At 44.4% G+C, this 20,800-nt stretch overlaps 1 protein-coding gene across 11 annotated transcripts in view; it reads right to left on the reverse strand.

Moving 5' to 3' along the window:
* AGAP1 (ArfGAP with GTPase domain, ankyrin repeat and PH domain 1) overlaps positions 1-20,800 on the reverse strand; it is a 616,003-nt gene that overhangs the window by 187,261 nt on the left and 407,942 nt on the right. The window lies entirely within an intron of this gene.

Consider the following 20,800-nt stretch of genomic DNA (forward strand, 5'->3'; position numbering starts at 1 on the left):
TCTTTCAATTGTTTTAGTTCAGAACCAACGAAGTTCTAAACTGTCTCAGTAGAAGTTTTTCGCAGCGCAGGATTTTATAATAAATATGCAGTTCATATTAGCAGTTCTTAAATCTGGCCAATTACTAGAATTTCCTGTGGAGCTTTTTTAAAAATAGAGGCTTCAAAAAATACAGATTTTGATTCAGGAGCTCTGGGGATGGGGCTTGGGAAAAGATGCATCTTCAAAAGCACTCCGGTGATTTGGATGAGAAGCCAGAGGCAGGAACCAGGGCTCCCTCAAACAGGTGGCCTCACTGTAATCTCGTGCAACACGGGGAAGCCACAGAATCATGAGCTGAAGAGCAGCGTCCGAGCCTACACCAAGTCAGCGATCAACAACGAGGCGTTTGAAGAACAGAGTTCTGCCTTAAGAAAATAGATACCTGCATTATGCTGTTGTCTGAACTGAGTACATTTTGAATGTCATAGGAGAAATTATTCATAGGCAGGTATACTTGATTCCAGAAACAGGTCCAAAGCAATGCCCCAGGGAGGGAAGGATGCGAAAGCCACGGTCTTCGAACCTACAGTAGTAGCAGCATCGCCAAGGGGCACGTGAGAAATGCAGAATCCCAGGCCCCACCCGCCAGCTGCCTCTTAGTAAGATCCGGATCGATCTGTGTGCACATTAATTAAAAAAACACTCCAGCCGGAAAATCTCCACCATGAAACAAAAAAATCACAACCAAAACGCCACCACGGCAGACCACGGGGATCCAGGGACTCACGTGGGAGGGGCACAGGACGGTGCCTGGGAAGCCTCGGGTCTGGGCTGCCCAGCTTCCATGCAGGATCCTGAGGCAGTTTCTCATGCCCCCAAGCCCTGATGTTCTGAGAGCTCAATCTCGGGGCTTGGGTGTGCCCCGATGCCCTAGAAACGCACGGTGTCACGTGGAGTCCCCCGATCTTGAATGACAGTGCCATGTGGTGTTCCCACGCTTGCTCTTGCACCAGGCCTCACAGCAGCCTGAGGAGGTGGGCTAGGTGTATGGCATCTTAGACACATGGAGGAGCAGCCCAGGGCCGGCGAGGTGGCACAGAGGGGAGCACTCACGCTCCTCTCTGTATTCTCCATGTGCCACCACTGAAGCCACCCTGTGGCTGTCCTCTGGGTATTGTGTGCATTAGCCAGATCCCTATTACGATAGGGCATTCAGACCCCACAGAAAGCAGCAACCCCGTGGGGCAGAGGAGACACTCCCATCTGCGGGATCCCCTCCTGCAGCCCGTGCTCACCATGTTCCTGCCACACCCTTCTCTGCCCTGCTCTCCTCCTGGGAAGGCACCCGTATGGGCTGCACCTGTGGGCTCCAGGACCTTCTAGATTCTCACTGGGCCCAACCAATGGTGAGCATGGCAGGAATCTAAAAGAGAGGGGAGGGTGAGGGCGGGTGCTGACTCCAGGGCCCCTTCTCTGAGCAGTCATCTCGCTTGGTGGCCCCCTCTCTCCTTGGCCCTTGGTGCCTGTGGGTTGTGCTGGTGCATTTCTGCCAGCCCTGGTGCCTGCACTGTCCTCTTGCCTCTCTTCCCCTTCTCTACCTCAATCCCACACAGCCACCAAATGAAGGTGCATTTGGGTAAGAGGCATCTCCCGAGAGTGGCTGTCGGGGCTGCCTTCGCCTGGTTCTGGTTTCATTACATGAATTCTGAGCAGACAAAAGGCTTCCAGATACTGCCGACATTGTTACGGTGGGCGAAAGGACTCCGGAAAGGTGGAAAAGGAGCAGTGGAAAATAACAATGACAAGATGCCTGCAAGCAGGTGGGGGACACCTCCCTGGCCAGGACCCTGACTGCTGTGCCAGGCACCTTTGGGCCTGCCCTACCTGCAGGGACACCTGCCATGTGGGTAAGGTGTCAAGGAGGTGATTCCTTCCCCACTGAAACACCCAATCAGACTTCTGAGAAGTCATTATTAAGTGTACAATCTGTCCACAGACCTCATTTTATACCAGCTTTGGGCACACAAGGTCCAAACACCTGAAAAACAGAAAGTAATTTCACTCTGTCTGTCCCTCCATCTTTGTGCTGATGATGACAAAATGGCGCTCAGCAAGCACCGCTTCTCTTGCTCCTTCTCCCTGAAGAGCGGTTCTCTGATGACAGCCAGCCTAGACACATTCCAGAACAATTTCCTTTAAAAGTCAGAGGAAAGTACTTCAGTGCATCTGTCACTGACTCCTTGAAATTAAGCTTCAGAAATAAGTATCAATACACATGTAAGGACAGCCAAGTCAATCTCAACTCCAGACAAGGGACCACGAAATGTTCCAATGGAGGGGGCTGATCAAGAACTCACCTTAGGTTTACAAGTCCTTCATCTCAAAGCCAAACATCACACTGCCAAAAAAGGAAAGGAGAGATTCCTTCAGGTCTACACACTAGTGAGAAGCAACAGGGACCTGCAGCTCATGCACTGGCTTTCAAACTACCAGCTGTTTCTCCAGCAAAATTCAAGGACGAGTCCAATCCATGAGATGCTGGTGGATCAGCTCTGGGGGTGAGGCTCAGAGCCCACCTTCTGTCTCCCGAGAGAGTACCCAAGGAACCGACCTGGAACTTGTGGAGTGAAGAACCTCCTGGCAAGACCGCATGTTCCTGGTCTCCAGATGGAAGACACTAGACCAGCTATGCACAATCCTTCTGAGGGCAGACTCTCAGAGCGCTATAGCTCGTGAAGGTCCCCCAGCCCCAACCACATCCGCTTCCCAACTGCAGGACTAAACTGAAACAGCATGACTGAATCTGGGCCACATCAAGGTGTATCCATGGACACAGAGCAATAAAGGTGAAACTTTCAATCAGGTCCACGGACTATAGCCTGAAGTCCGGGCTGATGTCACAGGTAAGTTTTTACTTAGTTGACGGCACTTTTTTTCAAGGTAGAATTAAATTGGGAGATTTCATTTTAAAACTGGTGGGTTCTGGGGTCACTTAGAAAATGAGAGTGTCTGGGAGCTGTGGGCCTGTGTTCGTGAACAAGAAGCTGACAGTCTCTTCCTCTCTGGATCTGTCTGTAGAAGCTGAGTGGGTTCTGCTGTTGCCCAGGCTCACACCTACCTCCCCACAACCCCACCAGCCCAGTGTACTCAACTCACCTCTACTCCTGAACTTTGGTTAGTTCGAGTCATAAAACCTTCCAAAAATATGCAGAGAAGGAGTCTCATTCCAGAAGCGAAACATTTCCGATTTTCTCTTAAAGGAGTAAATATCTTTTAAAATATATATACCTATCAACTATATTTGATATCAGTTAAATTTGCTTTCAGAAAAAACAAGTAACTGTGACATAAAGAAACAAGAGTATTTTCTGTGATAATGCAGAAACATATTTGTTTAACTAAAAAAAAAAAAGTTACAGAGGGTCAGAAATATCGTTTCTGGGATCCAAACACAGTGCTTGCCTTTCAGCATAAACCCACATGAAGACACCTGCTTTAATGTTGAGGCAAACCAGTTATCCACGGCCTGAGCCACAACACTGTGGAAGCTGCCATGCTGGCTTAACAGGCCCGTGGAGCATCTCGTGCCACGTGTGAGCAGTCCCGGGCCACTGGCCACACTTTGAGGCATTTCCACTTACTTTTAGTAAATCCATCAGTCAAAGAAATGAACCACCCCCAAATGTGGAGTGAATATTTTTAATAACCATGCACAGTCCAAATCTAATTATAGTAGGTCATACTTTCTCATGCTTATTTTTATATACATACACATGCGGAGTCTAATACGTAATCTCACTTCTGTTCCTGAATGAATGCCATTAACTCGCTGACTTACTAATGCAGTCCCGGCATCTACTTTTGTTATGTGATCGTCAAGCAATACCTGTTACCAGACAGGAGTTATGAACACTTTCAGAAATACCTTTAAGCATAAAAGGTTTAAAATCTGTTTAAAATCACTGTATTCTCTCTCAAAATACTCGAGGGCTACTTTTTTCACTGACTGGCAATTCATTTCATGTTAACGAGTTATAAATTAAGGCTGAAGTTCTGAAGTCCTCATGGGTGAAAGAAGCTGATGACTTTGATTGCCTGAGAGGTGAGGATCCTGACATCAAGACCAGTCAGGATACAGGGATGCCAAACACTGTTCTACACACAGTCAAGGTCAGCCCGAAGCAGTCCTGCGGAGGCGGAGGCCTCATGCCCAGCCCTTTAGCCTGGTTAAAGGGCTGGGGACCTAAACCCACATGGCCACCAACGGTCAACAAAGACACCAAAGTCTGCTGTTACTATACTTATTAGTTAAATCAAATTTTCACACCTAGACCTGACAGCTAAAAGGGTGAGTTTAAGAAAAGGCCGAGTGCTTGCTACCCAGCCATTAAAATTACTAGTTTAAGAAGGCTACTAGAATGAGGGCTACATTCAGAAATGCCAGGAGGATTGCAAGGTGGACAGGGTCTGCAGGAAGCCATGTCCCAACTCTTAGCCCCAGTAATGCCCAGGATAGAGAGCCTCTTGATTCTGTCTCCATCAGGGACCACCTCAACACACAGCTGTTTTGCTACAGAATTTCATTTCTGTGCCTGAGAAATAAGATATGAAGCTAGGGTCTTTTACATGTGGGCAACTCTGAGCACCATCGTTGGAAATATTCCTTGCAGGCTGGTGTATTTCCCTAGAGGGACGACACTGTAAAAGCCAGATTAGAATGTCCTCCTTCCTGGTATAGACAAGGTAGGTCTAACAGGTGGTTCTAATTCACCAACCTCAGGCCAGGGGCAAATACAAGAGGTTTAAAAGGAATCTTCTACCACCCTCTCCCCAAAACCAAGGGGACACCTGTGTTCGGGGATGAATAAAAGGACGTGGCCTCTTTGGGGGTGAGTCCTCTCTACTCTTCCCTTCCCTTCCCGACCCTTGCCTTCACCGGCACATCCCACCCACTGCTGCTGGCAGTCAGCACTCCATGGGCCTCAGTTTCTCCTCATGGTTTGAGTGTGGAGACAGGCAGGTGCTCTCTGCTTTGTGCTATCTCGCAAGGGATGTCGACAGAGGTAAAAGACTGGTGCGACAGGGGCAGTGTCTACTTCTAGAGAGGGGCGCATCTGTTTGCTGTTCGGGACAGGCAAGGTCACTCTCCACAGCAAACTTTGGAGGGGCTTGCTTACGTGCTATTATTAAACACAGGGGTTTCCTAAGTTCAGGGTTCCTCTTACAACGTGAGTCACTGTGTGTGCTGGTGTCACCCTACAGGAACTGAGGCTTGGAGAACCAGTGGATGACAATGCTGACACTCTCACTACTGCTACTGCTGTAAGAGACTGTCATTCATCTGGATCCAGGAGTCTCATCATCCAGGAACCCACGGCAGGCTAACCTGTTAACTCGCGGGTAGGGGAAGATGGGAACCCACATACACCTATTCTGACATGAACCTTCAGGCGTGCAGAGCGGCTGCATGGAACTGAGCCCCTACGGTGCTGAGCACAATGAAGGAAGGAGTTGCTGTCTTAGGAGACCGACAATCTAGTCTAGCAGAAGGTATCAGGCAGGTCCACATGTGGCCCAAATGCAAGGCAGAGTTATGCAAGAGTGGCCAGAAAGTACAAAGGGCAGGCAGCCCACCCCTGCTGGAAGGTACAGGAGAGGCTCCAGGGGATCCTGCAGCTTTTAGGCTTTGGAATTAGGCCTATCTAGACAAAGAATAGATGTAAAGGGGCGATACTACCTTAGACTATCCCAGGACCACTTACACCACACTTCTGATCGACTTACCAGGTGCAAAGCTTTTGAGTCCAATTCTTTCTTTTCTCTTTTAAGATTTCTCTTTCACATCTTCCAGATTTAAATCATACAGATACACACAAGCATGGCCACTAAAAAGCAGGTGCTAGAACGTTCAGGCAGCCCCACGCTGGGAATGACGGCGCTGTCCATCACCGTAGGTACATCACGGTGCAATGGAACATCACACAACAGTAACAACAAACTACTCACACGGGCCACAACAGGGGCGCCATCACACATAACACAGAGCCATAGATGAGCACGAGAGCGCCAAGTGTTAGGAGCCCCTTCAAGGACAGGTGAAACCCATCTACGGAGTGAGAAATCAGATGGTGGTCACCCTCATGAGTGGGGTGGGGTGGGGTGGGGGTGACGTGGCAGGAAGGGGTCCATGGGGGCTGGCTACCTGCTGCTTCTGGATGTGAGTGCCGCCCCTGTAAATGTGGCTACGACTGAGGATTCTGTATTTCTTATGTGTATGTTGTATCAGTAATATTTATCCAAAAAACCAGAAAATGTCATTTGAATGGTTTGTGAATGCAGAGGTCAGGTCAGGAGGTGTAAGAGATAGAACAGGGTTGTGCAAGGCAACAGTTTTACCAGCAACAAGTCCTTAAAAAGTGGTCCAGCCCCAAACAGTATAGGATTCTGGTTTCTATAGAAAGACAAGTCATAAAAGGAGCTTTTTGGCATTGTACCTCAAATATTATTTGTGTTACCATGAAATACATGATTGGCGCCTTGGCCCATTCTCAACTCAGAAAGAGCGTTTCCTCAAATATCCCATCTACGGATCAGCTGGTCCTCGCCCCCATTAGCAGGGGGCAGCTGCATTACCATGCTAATCCATGTCCTCCCAGCGCCACTTCCTTGATATGGATATGTGTGTGTGCTTACTGCGTTGCCTTGATTAGTGCAAGCTTCCATGTGTCAAAAGCGCCAGATTCTTTCCAAAGAATAATTTTAGCTGCACTTATCTCCCTAAAGTGGAAGAGTTGATTTGAAAAGGTACTTACCTCCACCATATGCTATTTTTCTTTAAACAATTTGCATTTCAAAGTGAATATGGCATTTATATCTGAATGAATATCAGTATGTTGCCTGAACTGATCTCAAATGAGCAGGAAAAAGATGCTGGTTTTCTATTGAACAAGAATGTTTTCATCCACCAAATGACATCAAAGACAGAATTCCTCTTTTAAGCTACTGGCTTATTACATTAAAAATAGCCTGTCCTGATTTTTAAAAACATACTCTGAAATGATGGCTTTTCACAGCATTCAAATAAAAATTCACCAACAATAACTTCCTTCAAAAGACAAAAGTTAATTCCCCACACCTTCCAATTTTGGTCTATCTTTACAAATAGGACATAACTTCGCCAAAGCATTTAACTGGAAAATGACACTTGGCATTTGACTTATTTAAATAAGCCTGAAAAGGGGAGCAACTATTGGTGATGGGTGACCGTGAGCTTTCCTGTACATAGAAAGAGGGTGGGGAAAAAGCCAAAAAGGATTGCAGGAGCACCTGAGTGTAAAACAGACATTTATTCCCATGGCAGAATTGTATACCTTTTATTTTAAAAAGTCACAATTACAGGAATATGACAGGTAGGAATTCTCCCTTCTCCTCCGGAGCCCTCACCCTTCGAAACATCCAGGGACTGCTTTTTTAGGTCCCATCCCATTCACAGACAGCTTCAAATATTATAAAAACTCAGCGTGAGCGGCTCCCTTGCAAACCCTACAGCTGCACCACACCCGTTCTGAGCATGCGTGGGAAAACCAGGTTCCCTGGAATCACAACTGGATGAAGGAGGCGACGCTAATGGTCACATCACTTCAAACTAGGCCTTCGCCATCTGTTCTGTCCTCTAATTACAAACCCAAAAAGAATATAATTCACAACACTACCATAAAAAGTGAGACACACATGATTTAAGGCCTGTGAATGGGGCCCATTCACTCCTGTATTTGCATTGGAGATCTGCCTTGCTTTTGGCTAGCAGAACTTCAGGCTAAGAGGAATTTTTTTTCCGAGGACACATTCGGTATCTTAGAAGATGTAGGCATTCAGGACTCTGCATCCTGTGATACTTGTTTTGGAAAAGAGTACAATTTAACACAATTTTACGGAGAAACAAACCTGGTGTTTCTTGATACCTTTTTTTGTAGTTACAGATTTTCCATGTTATGTTTATCAGAGACAAAATAGAGTCCAGACCTATTCACAATGACAGATGTAACTGCTACTAAATACAGCAATGTGGCCAGGCTTAGGAGTCAGCATCATGGAATTCTACAGCTCATGGCTCTTTCCTATAATGTAGAAATAGCTCATTGTATGCTGCTTTCTCCCTGTTCTAATTATAATGTCAAGGAAAACATAATGGGGCCCTATTTTGCGGTACTGTTAAAATTTACTTGGCAAAATTACAGATACACAAATAATGTAAACTAAATCCACCAAAATCTCATTTAACGGACCAATTTTTTAATTGAACATATGCATACATTTTTCTTGGTTATGACCACAGAAAAGATGTAACTTTATATACTTTAATATGATTTCCTAACCATTTTCCTCATGTTGTCATATAATCTTTATAAAAATTTTAGATATGTAACATTATTGATTTAATGTAGATAATTTATATTACCATTATTCTACTTCTGGATAGTTTTGGTTGTTTCTAATTTCTGACTGTAAACAACACTGCAAAGGACATCTTCTATTTTTGAATTTACCTTAGGAGAAATTCTCCGTAGCATTATTAATGAAACAAACAGCATAATGTATCTTTCTGATTCATGATATATGTTGCTAATTAGTTTTCTTAATGACCAGTAACTAAAAGAAGATGGAACCTGGGCATCTTTAAAAAAATTTAGTCCATAATTTGTAAAGTGGCTAATAATAATAATGAATAAATGGTGATAATGATAACAGTACGCCCCATGTGGTTAATCTAATGATCAAATTATGTAAAGCGCTCTGCAAACTGCAAAACCTCTGCAGATATCAGTTATTAATCTCATCAACAGTAGGTTTTCCTATCTCCATAGTTTTTTCTTTTTCTTTTAGCAAAAGCTTAACATGGTGATGTTGCTGATTTTGTTTGTCTTTAAAATCCAAAACATCTGAGTATTTTCCTCATGGTTCCCTTGTAACGGAGTCTCTTCATGTATGAGCTGTGCCTGCCATCTGCCTCCTGTTTGCTTTAGTGGTGTAGCTGGCATCACTTCGCTTGGGCTCACTCCTTCCCTCAGTGAGTATTTACTGAACACCCACCATCAACGAGTGAAGAGCTTGCTGCTGTGGAGAACTCCATGACACTCCCCATCTTCCCCCATTCCAAAGGGCTGATGATCAGAGAGGTGCCCATGCTGTCAGAGGTACAGTTTACAAAAGAGGAAGGAGAGAAAGAAAAACACCCTGCACACAGGCACCAGGCACAGGCAGTGGATGAAGGACAGGACCTGACAGCAGGTGACACTGCGCTAGAGTGCCAGGGCCATTCTTACCCTCCCATCCCTGGGTGACTGCTTCACGCTGCGGGTAGATATCATGTGGCATTTGGTACAATTCGAGGCAAAATATTTACCATGTCAGATGGTAGTTCTCATTGAAGTAATTATATTTAAAAATAATTATAGGCCAGGGGCGGTGGCTCATGCCTATAATCCCAACACTTTGGGAGGCTGAGATGAGAGGATCACTTGCGGTCAGGAGTTCAAGACCAGCCCGACCAACATGGAGAAACCCTGTCTCTACTAAAAATACAAAATTAGCTGGGCGTGGTGGCACATGCCTGTAATCCCTGCTGCTCGGGAGGCTGGGGCAGGAGAATTGCTTGAACCTGGGAGGTGGAGGTTGCGATTAGCCAAAATCATGTCATTGCACTCCAGCCTGGGCAACAAGAGTGAAAGTCTGTCTCAAAAAAAAAAAAAACAAAAAAAAAAAAAAAAAAAAAAAAAAACTAACAAAAAAAAAACAAAAAGAAAGTTGTTTAAGTATTTATTCTAGAGACAAAGTTGCTTTCTCCAGCCATACAGCTCCACAGTGAACAGAAAAACAGAGTCCAGACCCAGTTACAATGACAAACGTAATGACTACTAAATACGGCAACGTGGCTACACAGAATTCAACATCCTAGAACTAGATGGTTCATAGTCACCTCCTAAAATGCCGCATTGTATTCTGATCTTTGCAAAACAACGTGTGTCATTCTCATTTTCCCATTTTTATCTGCTGAAGGAGCACTTGCTGCTCCAGCTTCGATAGTGTTTATGGAGAGAGCCATCCCACGGCTTGCTTGACCGCAATCCATCTCCTGGTATGAGTTTCAAGGACAAGCTTACATGCAACAGTGAGGGTGATATTATATTATATTTCATAATATAAGCATTATGAAAACTGGAGAAGAAAAGAAATTTTCTTTGGTGACTTCGTTTGCCATGAATAATGGTACTATTTTAAAAATATTCTTTCTCCTTTATATATATGATCAATGCAACAGTTTTTGTTTTTTTTTTTTTTTTAACACAAAATTCATTTTCATTTGACAACACTTTTTTATTTTTGAGACAGACTCTTGCTCTGTTGCTCAGGCTGGAGTGCAATGGTGTGATCTCTGCTCACCACAACCTCCACATCCCGGGTTCAAGTGATTCTCCTGTCTCAGCCTCCACAGTAGCTGGGATTAGAGCGTGTACCTCTATACCTGGCTAATTTTTTGTATTTTTAGCAGAGAGGGGGTTTCACCATGTTGGTCAGGCTGGTCTCAAACTCCTTACCTCGTGATCTACCTGCCTCGGCCTCCCAAAGTGCTGGGATTACAGGCGGAGCCACTGTACCCAGCCGACAACACGGTTTTGAGGGCAGCTTTCTCTGGTCGTCTCTGATTTTCACAGTCCTTTTCCAGGAACAGGTGGCCACACAGCTCTATCCTGAGAAGTATTCACTTCTATTTCTTTATCTGCCTTCCAGTTCTTACAAAATGATCTCGCCAATGAATTGAGCAATGACATAGGGAAGACGAAGAACTGAGGAATACCCTGTCTCGCACGTCTGATAACATGCGGCGGGTTACGGGTTTGTTGGGTGGGGTGTTGCTGGGCTTGACCATTAGCTGGAAATACTCCAGAAAGACCAATGTTCGCAGTATGAGCGGTAACTCAAAACAATGGGCCACAAGGTTTCAAGACGGAAAAATGTCACGATTACTTTGAAAAATTCTCCTTTGCCAATGTGGGAAAGGACTGCAGAAAGCAGGGAAACAGCGGACTCAACTGTAGCCTGGAAGAGCCAAAGCCCTTTCCCCGCCTTGGTTCTCGCTGGTGCCCAGGGCCGGCAGCTGGCTCCCCAGTGGAGGCGGCCGGGGGAACTTGCAGAGCCTCTTCCTGGGACCTCCTCTTTCCCACAGCTGACCCTGCAGACCACTTCGCTGGTCTCGGAAGCAACAGTTCAGCAGCTGAAACACTGTTCCTCACCGCCCACACCCATATTTGAAAGAAAAAAGTTTTGGAAGCACCTTTTATCCACTTGTAGGCACACCTGTTACCACAACCAACTCAGGGTCCCGGCCGTCCCTGTAACGTCTCTGCTGAAATCACCAAGAATCAAGTTGCTTTAGTCGGTTCTTACAGAAAGGAACACTCCGCTTATAGAGTTCAAATAATTGAAGCTTTCCTTAAATGGGAAGTGTGGTACTTACTTAGAATTGTACACCAACGCTCTGGATCACAGACGGCTACTACAGGGGAATATTATCTGCAGGAAACCAACTCATCTCCTCCTCAGTATCGATCGCTTACATTTCACATGATGGGTAACATGCAGGAATATGTACTTAATGAAAAAATAATTGTTAGGTCGCAAAACTAAGAGAGGATAACAAAGAAAGAGAAATGATTGTGTATGCCTCAAAGAGTTTACAATTTAATGACGGAAACAGTATCACATGAATTTGCCTAAGCCTCACTGGGAACATTGTATGCGCACGAACAGCTAACAGAACGCATTACTCATAAAAGCTGAAGATGCCTCAATTCTTAAAAAGAACCAAGATGACCTTCAGTGTCTTTTAATGTCATACTTAGCTGACTTCCTGAAGTCTAAGAGAAGCCTGACAAAACATTAAGCTTTTCCCTAAAAACTGTCAAATGGTTATTAAAACGAATTCCAACAAAACCTGGTTTAAGAAAGCAGATATCACATGCTACTGAAATTGAAATTTTATTTCGGAAAAATAATTCTCAGCCAATAAGACTTCCGTTTGCACATGGTCTACCAAGGTGCTAAAAGTCTCCAATTTACATATCAGAGGTTGTACTCAAGATCCAACGTGTGGGGAAACTCCCGGGTGGCCTCGGTCGACATGCGTGGGAAGCAATGCTCTGTGTCCCAACAAGCCTTGGCCGTGCCACACGCCGGCAGGGGACAGGAGTGGACTGACACAGCTCATCTGGGGCCTGGAACAGACTCTGGACTCCAGAGTTATTAAAATATTTTCTAGACCGTTTGAAACTAAACAAAGAAAAACTTTCTTTCCACGAGACAACAACGGGTCTAGTTCTGATGTCGCGTTATTTTTTTTTAATAGCTATTACCACTGTAACAGCGACTTCGCGTCTGCAGTGTGAGCAGTTTTGATAAACAGCCTCTGCGGGCCACACAACGGGGATAATGTATCCTTAAGTACCGCCAATGAGCTGCCATTCTGCACAGCCAATTACTTCTGTGCGTCTGTCACTCAAAGGAAAAATGACTGAGCCCATTAGATCAAACCTTTGTCACTGTTCCTAATGCACTCTTAGGCCTCATTAATCTCCGGGAGCAGCAACAGAGCCGCCGGTGCCTCATTGCCTCCCCCGAACAAGCCCACGTGAAGCCTCTCATCTCTCCCCCAAGTGCACCACGTTAATCAAGCTCTCCTTATTACCCCGGTCCCTGTCACGGCGGAGAGCGCTCCCTCTTAAATGCTCTCATTATGACCCATCTTTAGAGCTGGCTAAGTGGAAAAAAAGAGAGAGGGAGAGAGGGAGAAGGAGGACGAGAGAGAAAGAGGAGAGGAAAAAGCAAGTCCGATCACATTAATATTCATGACAATAATTAGTATTCTAGGTCACTGAATATTCATGCTATTAGTTTGGTTTTTTATGGGTTTGCTGGATGTCCTGATTGCTGAAGTGTGGAGAAAACAGCATGGTTGAGACTTTAGATGTCAACGGCAGTTCAATACTCAAAACACATTTGCTGTCCCCGCCTCCCCCACCTCTCCTGGAAAATCAGCTTCAACCCTCCTGACGGCTTTAATATTTCGAAACTGCTGGGGGCCTCAAGTGGGGAAGGGGGGCATGTGGAGGAGAAGGGGAAAGGTTTCCTTTGACAAAGGTCTAAGCATCAATCTGGTTAGGATAAAAACATAGCCATAGTTGCAAAAACCCAACAAAGACACACTTTAGAGACAAGAAGATATCTGTCATCCTAGAACAAAAATGTCACAACCAGGAGTTACAGAATAAAGTGACCACAGGACACAGAACTGGAGCAGATGGCTCCATGGAGATCCATGAAAGTCCGGAAGAGCATTTCTTCTGTCTGCCCCTTGCTGCCGTGAGAGTGGGATGCTGTCTGTTGCGGGGGTGTGGGTTTGTGAAGTCTAAGCCCTACGTCCACTACATCTACTCAAAGCCATGTAAACCCTTTATTGTATTTGAAAAATTAATTCAAGAACACAATTTCTCTCCCCTCTTCCTTGCTTTTGGCATCACTATTATGACGAATTAATGATAGAATTCTGTGAAGTCAGCATCAGCCAAGCTTTTGAAAGGCATGTGCGTGCCTTTGTACGTGCGCGCTCCGTACAACAGAGGTAGACATCATTTCCCCATTTTAAAGACGAGGAAGCTGGGGTTTAGAGAGACAACTTCAGAAGGGTCTGAGATGGGAGAAGTGGGATTCTATTTAGTGATTTTGACACCAAAACCCTTGCTCTTGGCCATTATGTTTTCCTGCTCTCTACTTAAATGTGAAAATAACTGTGGAAGCTAATACAACTCTGCATTCTGTTACATGTGGATGCAGCTTTAGCAAACCAGGCTGGCTAAACATTCATGTCAGAAAATACCTGACATTTTACCCCCTTCTCTGGACATATACCTGAAATCAAAGTTGGGAAGATTCTCTCAAATGTGGCTTCTGGTAAATCCCCAGTAAATGGCAACTTAAAATAGTTTAAGTTCCAGGCCAAAAGAATGGAAGCTGATAAAGGCCATGGACATCTTGAGGAGTGAGTGACCTTGAAAAAGAAAGAAAGGTTTAACCTGGCTTGAATAAATATCTTTTGGATTCTTTTTTTTTTTTTTCTGGAGTAGATCCTTAAGTAGTTTTTTCAAAACCCTTTAAGACGAAGACCCTGCATGTCATCTAAAGATGTCTTTTTTTCTACCTTCATTTGATAAGCGGCATCTTTCCATAGGCTTCTAGGTTCAGAATTATTTATCTTTAGGAGGGAATATTTCCATTACTTTAAGAATGCATGTTGCTCTTGAGAAGTCTACAGTCAGAGTTCTCCTTTTTTGTAGGTAACCTTGTTCTTCTCCTATTTTGGGTGCCTTTTTAAGATTTTATTTTTGCAGAGCCTCCTTTCCCATCCAACTTGACACCTGATTATTCAGATATCCTTACTTGCCTCTAGCATATTTTCTTCTGTTATATCTTTGACAACCAACATGTCTTTAGCCATGTTCTTTATAGTATTTAACTTATCTACTTAATTTTTTATTTTTGCAATCTTTATTTCTAAAACTCTTTCTCCTATAGTATTTTCACATATTCTCTTTATTTTTTTTGGGACAGGCCTCACCCTGTTGCCCAGGCTGGAGTATAGTGGCATGATCATGGCTCACTATATTCTTGACCTCTTGGGCGCAAGCTATCCTCCCACCTCAGCCTTCCCAGACACTGGGACCACAGGCACTTGCCACTATGCTCGGCTAATTTTTACATTTTTTTGTAGAGACAGGGTTACACCATATTGCCCAGGTTGGTCTGGAACTCCCGGGCTCTGGAAATCTGCCTGCCTCAGCCTCCCAAAGTGATGGGATTACAGGCGTGAGCCAACGTGCCTGGCGAAACACATGTTCACTGTTTGCTTCATTTTATGAGTATGATTAATAACTCACCTACTAAGTGTCACTCCTTTTCCTAAGATCAGTCATCCTTCATATTTTTACTGCTGGTTCCCACAAACATCTTTGTTGTCCATTATCTATGGATAAGAGCATGTGGGTTGATGAGGCAGATGTAGGGTTTTCTCTGCAGTCTTGGCCAACCCTTTCCTGAATGAGAAGGCTGATTGCGGGCTTTGAACAGGGGTATGGCCCATGCTGACTGGAGGGTTTCATTTTAGACCTACCGTGTGGGGGCTGTGGGCAGGCTGGCGCGCTTCATTCCACCTGCGCTCAGAGCTGCCTGGCCTCTCTCCATTCCTTTCCCGTCCCCTGTGATCGTGAGGATGTTTGAGTTTCACAATCATCTCTGTTTCCCTCTTTCGAGCACCAGCATCCACATCAAAAGGTTCTGCTCTCCCCAGGCAGGCTGCCTGTGCCGATGCATGATCTCTTGGGGGTGTTGGTGGCAGGGGCAACACTGGCCAGCTCTCCTTTAGTCACAGAGCCTGCTGCTGTGCCCCAGCCCACTCCTGCACTCCACGACCACCACAGGGAGCCCAGAGCCAACCCATCACCACTGCTGCTCTCCGCTCTCATCAGTGCATGAGCCCCAGAGGATGGCTTGAGCCCAGCCATCAGCAGAGCACAAGGCAGCTGCTCTGACAGTGCATGTTTCTCCCAAGCCCACGACAAAAACCGACATGAAGATGACCACATTTCCAGAACTTCAAAGTGTGAAATGTAGTCACTATTTCAATACAGGCAAATTACCTCCCAAATGCGAGGAATACCCCACCCCCGACCCCTCCAGGTATTTTCTGTTCCGTTGCTCCACATGTCCCTTCAGCACTTAACACTCCTTACAGTGATCTTACTTGTGTGTTTAACTTTGGATTCCTCCACCCCCAAGGGAGTGTGCGGCTCCCGGAGGGACAGTCTTGTCCCTCAACATCCCCCATATCCAGAGCATTAATCAAGGCTGGGCACACAGCAGACTCAATAACAGTGGCAAATGAATGGCCCAGGAGGCGAAGCAATACAGTCTCTGAACCAGTAAACTGCTGGGAGAAATTAAAAGTCAACACGGACACACAGGCATTCTACTATTTGAAATATGGAATGCATTATGACTGTGTGCTAGAGAATCAAGAGAAAGATCCAATAGCTATTCCAACCAACAAGAGTTCAGCAAGATAGCTGAATACAAAAAACACAAAAATTAGAAGCTTTCTTTTTTCTTTTTGAGATGGAGTCTAGCTCTGTTGCCCAGGCTGGAGTGCAGTGGTACGACCCTGGCTCACTGCAACCTCCGCCTCCCAGGTTGAAGTGATTCTCCTGCCTCAGCCTCCTGAGCAGCTGGGACTACAGGTACCCGCCACGACTCCAGGCTATTTTTTTTTTATTGGTAGAGACAGGGTTTCACCATGTTGGTCAGGCTGATCTCGAACTCCCAACCTTATGATCCCCCTGCCTTGACCTCCCAAAGTGCTGGGATTAAAGGCATGAGCCATGGTGTCAGGCCTGGAGCTTTCTTTTTTCTTACAAATTAGATGACATAATATACCCCACCCCTCTAAAAAAGATTAGCTTCACAATGCACCAAAAATTACAAACTAACAGAACAGATTAACAAGACATGTCCAGTAACTAAATGGAAAAAAAAAAAATGCTGAACTTTCTCAAGCCTGTAATCCCAGCACTTTGGGAGGCCGAGGCGGGTGGATCACGAGGTCAAGAGATCGAGACTATCCTGGTCAACATGGTGAAACCCCGTCTCTACTAAAAATACAAAAAATTAGCTGGGCATGGTGGTGCGTGCCTGTAATCCCAGCTACTCAGGAGGCTGAGGCAGGAGAATTGCCTGAACCCAGGAGGCGGAGGTTGCGGTGAGCCGAGATCGCGCCATTGCACTCCAGCCTGGGTAACAAGAGCGAAACTCCGTCTCAAAAAAAAAAATAAAAAAATGCTGAACTTTGCTGGAGGCTATAATGCAAATTTGAATAAATTGGGAAAGAATAGTATCCCATGATAAGAAACTCAACATAGTAAAGATGTCACTTCCTCCATAATTAATAGCTTAAAAACAATGCCAATTAAAGCCATGATGGGATGATTTTTATTATTTTATTTATGTGCCTGTATCACAGCCTCAGGAGGACCCGATGTGATGTGCCCCAATGAGGGGATTATTTTTATCAGGGGAGAGGAGGTTTCAAGTTATTCTTTAGTTCATTTGAGAAAAATAAACGGGTAGCAGTAACCAAGAAAAACTGAAAGATAAAAGAGAAATATTTAACCGTGTTACAGTACCAGATAGAAACGGTGGAAATCTAAGACTCTGTGGTAAATCTACATAAGGTAAGACCATGAAGGGATACCAGGTCTCGGAATACATCCAAGAGGCCAGAAACACAGCCCATGTGAGGAAATGACTGACCTTCGCAACAAAGGAGACATACAGAATTCACAGGGAAAGAAAAAAATTCAACAAAGAGAGAAAGGACAGTTGATTATTTATTTGAATAAAAAATTCAGTTAGATTTCTGTCACACACAATAGACCCAAACAAATTAAAGGTGGATTAGGGGCTAAATATATGCATATACACGTATGCACACACACACATAAAGATATATATGCATATACATATATTCACACACACATATATACACATGTACATATATTTTTAATGGAAGAAACTAATAAAACTAAAACTTAGAAGTATACATATATAAACTGTAGCCTGGTTTTGAGATTATAAAAGGCTTTTAAAACAGTTTAAAGTAGAAATCTCAACAGTAAAAGGTGATCTGATTATAAAGAAAAAAAGAGGGAAAACCTCTCTGTGTAAAGATGACCATAAAATTTAAAAGACAAATAATAAACTGGGTAAATATCTGCAAAATACATTTATATCCTAAATATACAAAGAGTTCTTAGATATCAATAAGAAAAAGACAAAAACCTAGTGCAAAATGGGCAAAGGATACACCTAAACAATCAGTTACAACATAAGAAACTGTGAACTCTTCAATCTCACCACCATTCGAAGAAATCCAAATAAACAAAACATGAGGTATTTTTATGGCTCACCAGATTAGCATAAATTCTAAAAATAATATTAACAGCATTAGCAAGTGTGTGAGCTGAAATGGGCGACGGCTATGGCTGGGAGAAGTTTTTATATAAAACCGCTTAGAAGTTAACCTGGAAACGTGTATCAAGAGCCCTGCAAATGGCTATACCAACTGAATGAATCATTCCACCTATGGACAGTCACTCTAAAGCAATAATAAGTGTTATCCACAAAGATTTAGGTCCATACATATATCAGGTCTACGTGAATGGAAGTTACCAGAAGAGACGGCATAAAACGTTTAACTGATTCAATCACACTGAGATAAGAAAATGGATACACCAATGAAAACAAGAGGAAAACCCTCCAGTTCACCCAGAACTGAGAGACAAAACATGAGTCAATAGTGAAGAATAAGGTTAAGTAGTGTATTAAACTTTTTGGCAAACAGGTCTTTAATACCTATTTTTAGCTAAAAGTCCACCTCTTAAATGTAGCCTCAATTTATTCAGGTTGAATTTGCTGTGTCGGAATTTCTCAGGCGAGAGGACATTTTATGAATAATAACTTTAGACACAAGAAACTCAATTTTCAGAGTATAAAAACTCAAATCCCCAAACGCCTAAATTGCTTAAGCAAGAAAGAATGTATCACTTTACAGATTAATGTTCATGTTTAGAGGAGGTGAATGCAAATTAAAATTTCCCAAGATTTTAATGAAGCTGCTTCCTCTTACAGCAGTGCCTCTGCCCATGGCTTATTGGCATAGCCCGAGAATTAAGCTCAAAGGATTTGTGCGCTCTCGCTGCACACTGCTGATGGCTTCACCTGCCTGTGTGGTCGGGGTGCCACCTCCCTGAGCATCGTGGGGACCAGGAAGCATTTTCTTCTTCCCAAAGTGGCACTGCCTTTGTGCTAAGGCCAGAGCCCCACACTTCTGCATCCGTAGTCGGAATCAGTGGAGACGGAAAGTCAGCTAGGCCCCCGTGTGGGATTCACCTGTTTGAGGGTTGCGGAAATGTGCCACGAGGGCTGCCACCACGGAAAAGGGATTTCAATCTCGTCGCAACCCTCCCATTTGCCCAACTGGGGGCTCTTAAAGAGAATGAAAACTGGGCAATGAAAACGCCTTCCAAGGACACAACTCACCCCCTCAAAGACAGAGGTCCGCGCCGTAGCTGACTTCGTGAGATATGGGACGGTTTATGGGGCTTTGTATCATCTACTTATAATCAAACATTACCGTTTTCCTTAGGACAACAGCGGCATTTGGCTCCAATGAATGGGAGTCTCCAGATTAGGAAGATCAAAATCTGACTTTTACAGAGTCAACCCTTTATCACAGAATGTGTGCTCTTCCTCCACATCTGTGTGCCTGGCCAATTCCTATCCTTCATTCAAACTCAGCAGGTATCCCCTGTTCCTTGAAGCCTGGCCCATCTCCCAGGGTGGAGCCAACCTCAGCATCTCTGGGTCTCCATGCCCCGCCCTTTACAACTGCCCTACTGAGGCCTGCAGCTTGGGGCAGGCTCAGTCTACTAACCTTTCTCGCCAACAACAGAGGAGATTCTAGAGGGCAGGAATTGTGTCTCAGGCACACATCAGAAACTCCACGAATGGAAGCATTTAGCCACTCCATGATGTATAGAAAATTTAAAACACCATGTTACAAAGACAAATTTTCATTTTAATTAATTTCTATTTAATTAATGCATTTTTTATCAACTTAAAACTTATAAAAATAAAACTCAATAAATGCTTACTGATTTAAATAACTAGATGACTAGCTGTGATGTGATGGGTCAGAAAAGGAGGTGGAAATAGAAGAATTCTAGAAGTCAGGGACTCCGTTATCTACGGTGCACACAATTTCTGGCACGAAATAGGTGTTCGATATATATTCTGCTGGAGAAAATATAAATATATATATATGGGTTTTTTTTTTTGAGATGGAGTCTCACTTTGTCACATAGGCTGGAGTGCAGTGGTGTGAAGTGGTGTGATCTTGGCTTACTGCAGCCTCTGCCTCCTGGTTTTAAGTGATTCCCCTGCCTTAGCCTCCTGAGTAGCTGGGATTACAGGCATGCACCACCACACCCAGCTAATTTTTGTATTTTTAGTAGAGATGGGGGTTTCCCCATGTTGGCCAGGCGGGTCTTGAACTCCTGACCTCAGGTGATTCACCCGCCTCGGCCTCCCAAAGTGCTGGGATTACAGGTGTGAGCCACCGCGCCTGGCCGACAGATACTTTTTGAATAAATAAATGAGTGTATGTAATGTACTAATGTAATAAAGCCTTCAGCTTTTTACTCACTACAGATTTTTTTTTCTTACACTTGTGCCCTTCTTTTCTCTCTCCCCACCCCATAGTTGACAAACCGCCCTAATAAGAAAAATCTCAGGGATGCCTGGAAGAAAGGTCAGCAGGTCGCAGGAGCCCCTGCAAAATACTTTTCTCACTTTTTTGGAAGGCACTAAAGTCTCCCTTAGCATAAAACCAATTTTTATTTTGATTAGAAACAACAGCTTGTAGATCGAGACCATCCTGGTCAACATGGTGAAACCCCGTCTCTGCTAAAACTACAAAAAATTAGCTGGGCATGGTGGTGCGTGCCTGTAATCCCAGCTACTCAGGAGGCTGAGGCAGGAGAATTGCCTGAACCCAGGAGGCGGAGGTTGCGGTGAGCTGAGATCGCGCCATTGCACTCCAGCCTGGGTAACAAGATCGAAACTCTGTCTCAAAAAAAAAAAAAAAAAAAAAAAAGAA

This window comes from Sapajus apella, unplaced genomic scaffold (genome assembly GCF_009761245.1).
Source record: "Sapajus apella isolate SASKATOON/1434 unplaced genomic scaffold, GSC_monkey_1.0 scaffold10, whole genome shotgun sequence".
Lineage (NCBI taxonomy): Eukaryota > Metazoa > Chordata > Mammalia > Primates > Cebidae > Sapajus > Sapajus apella.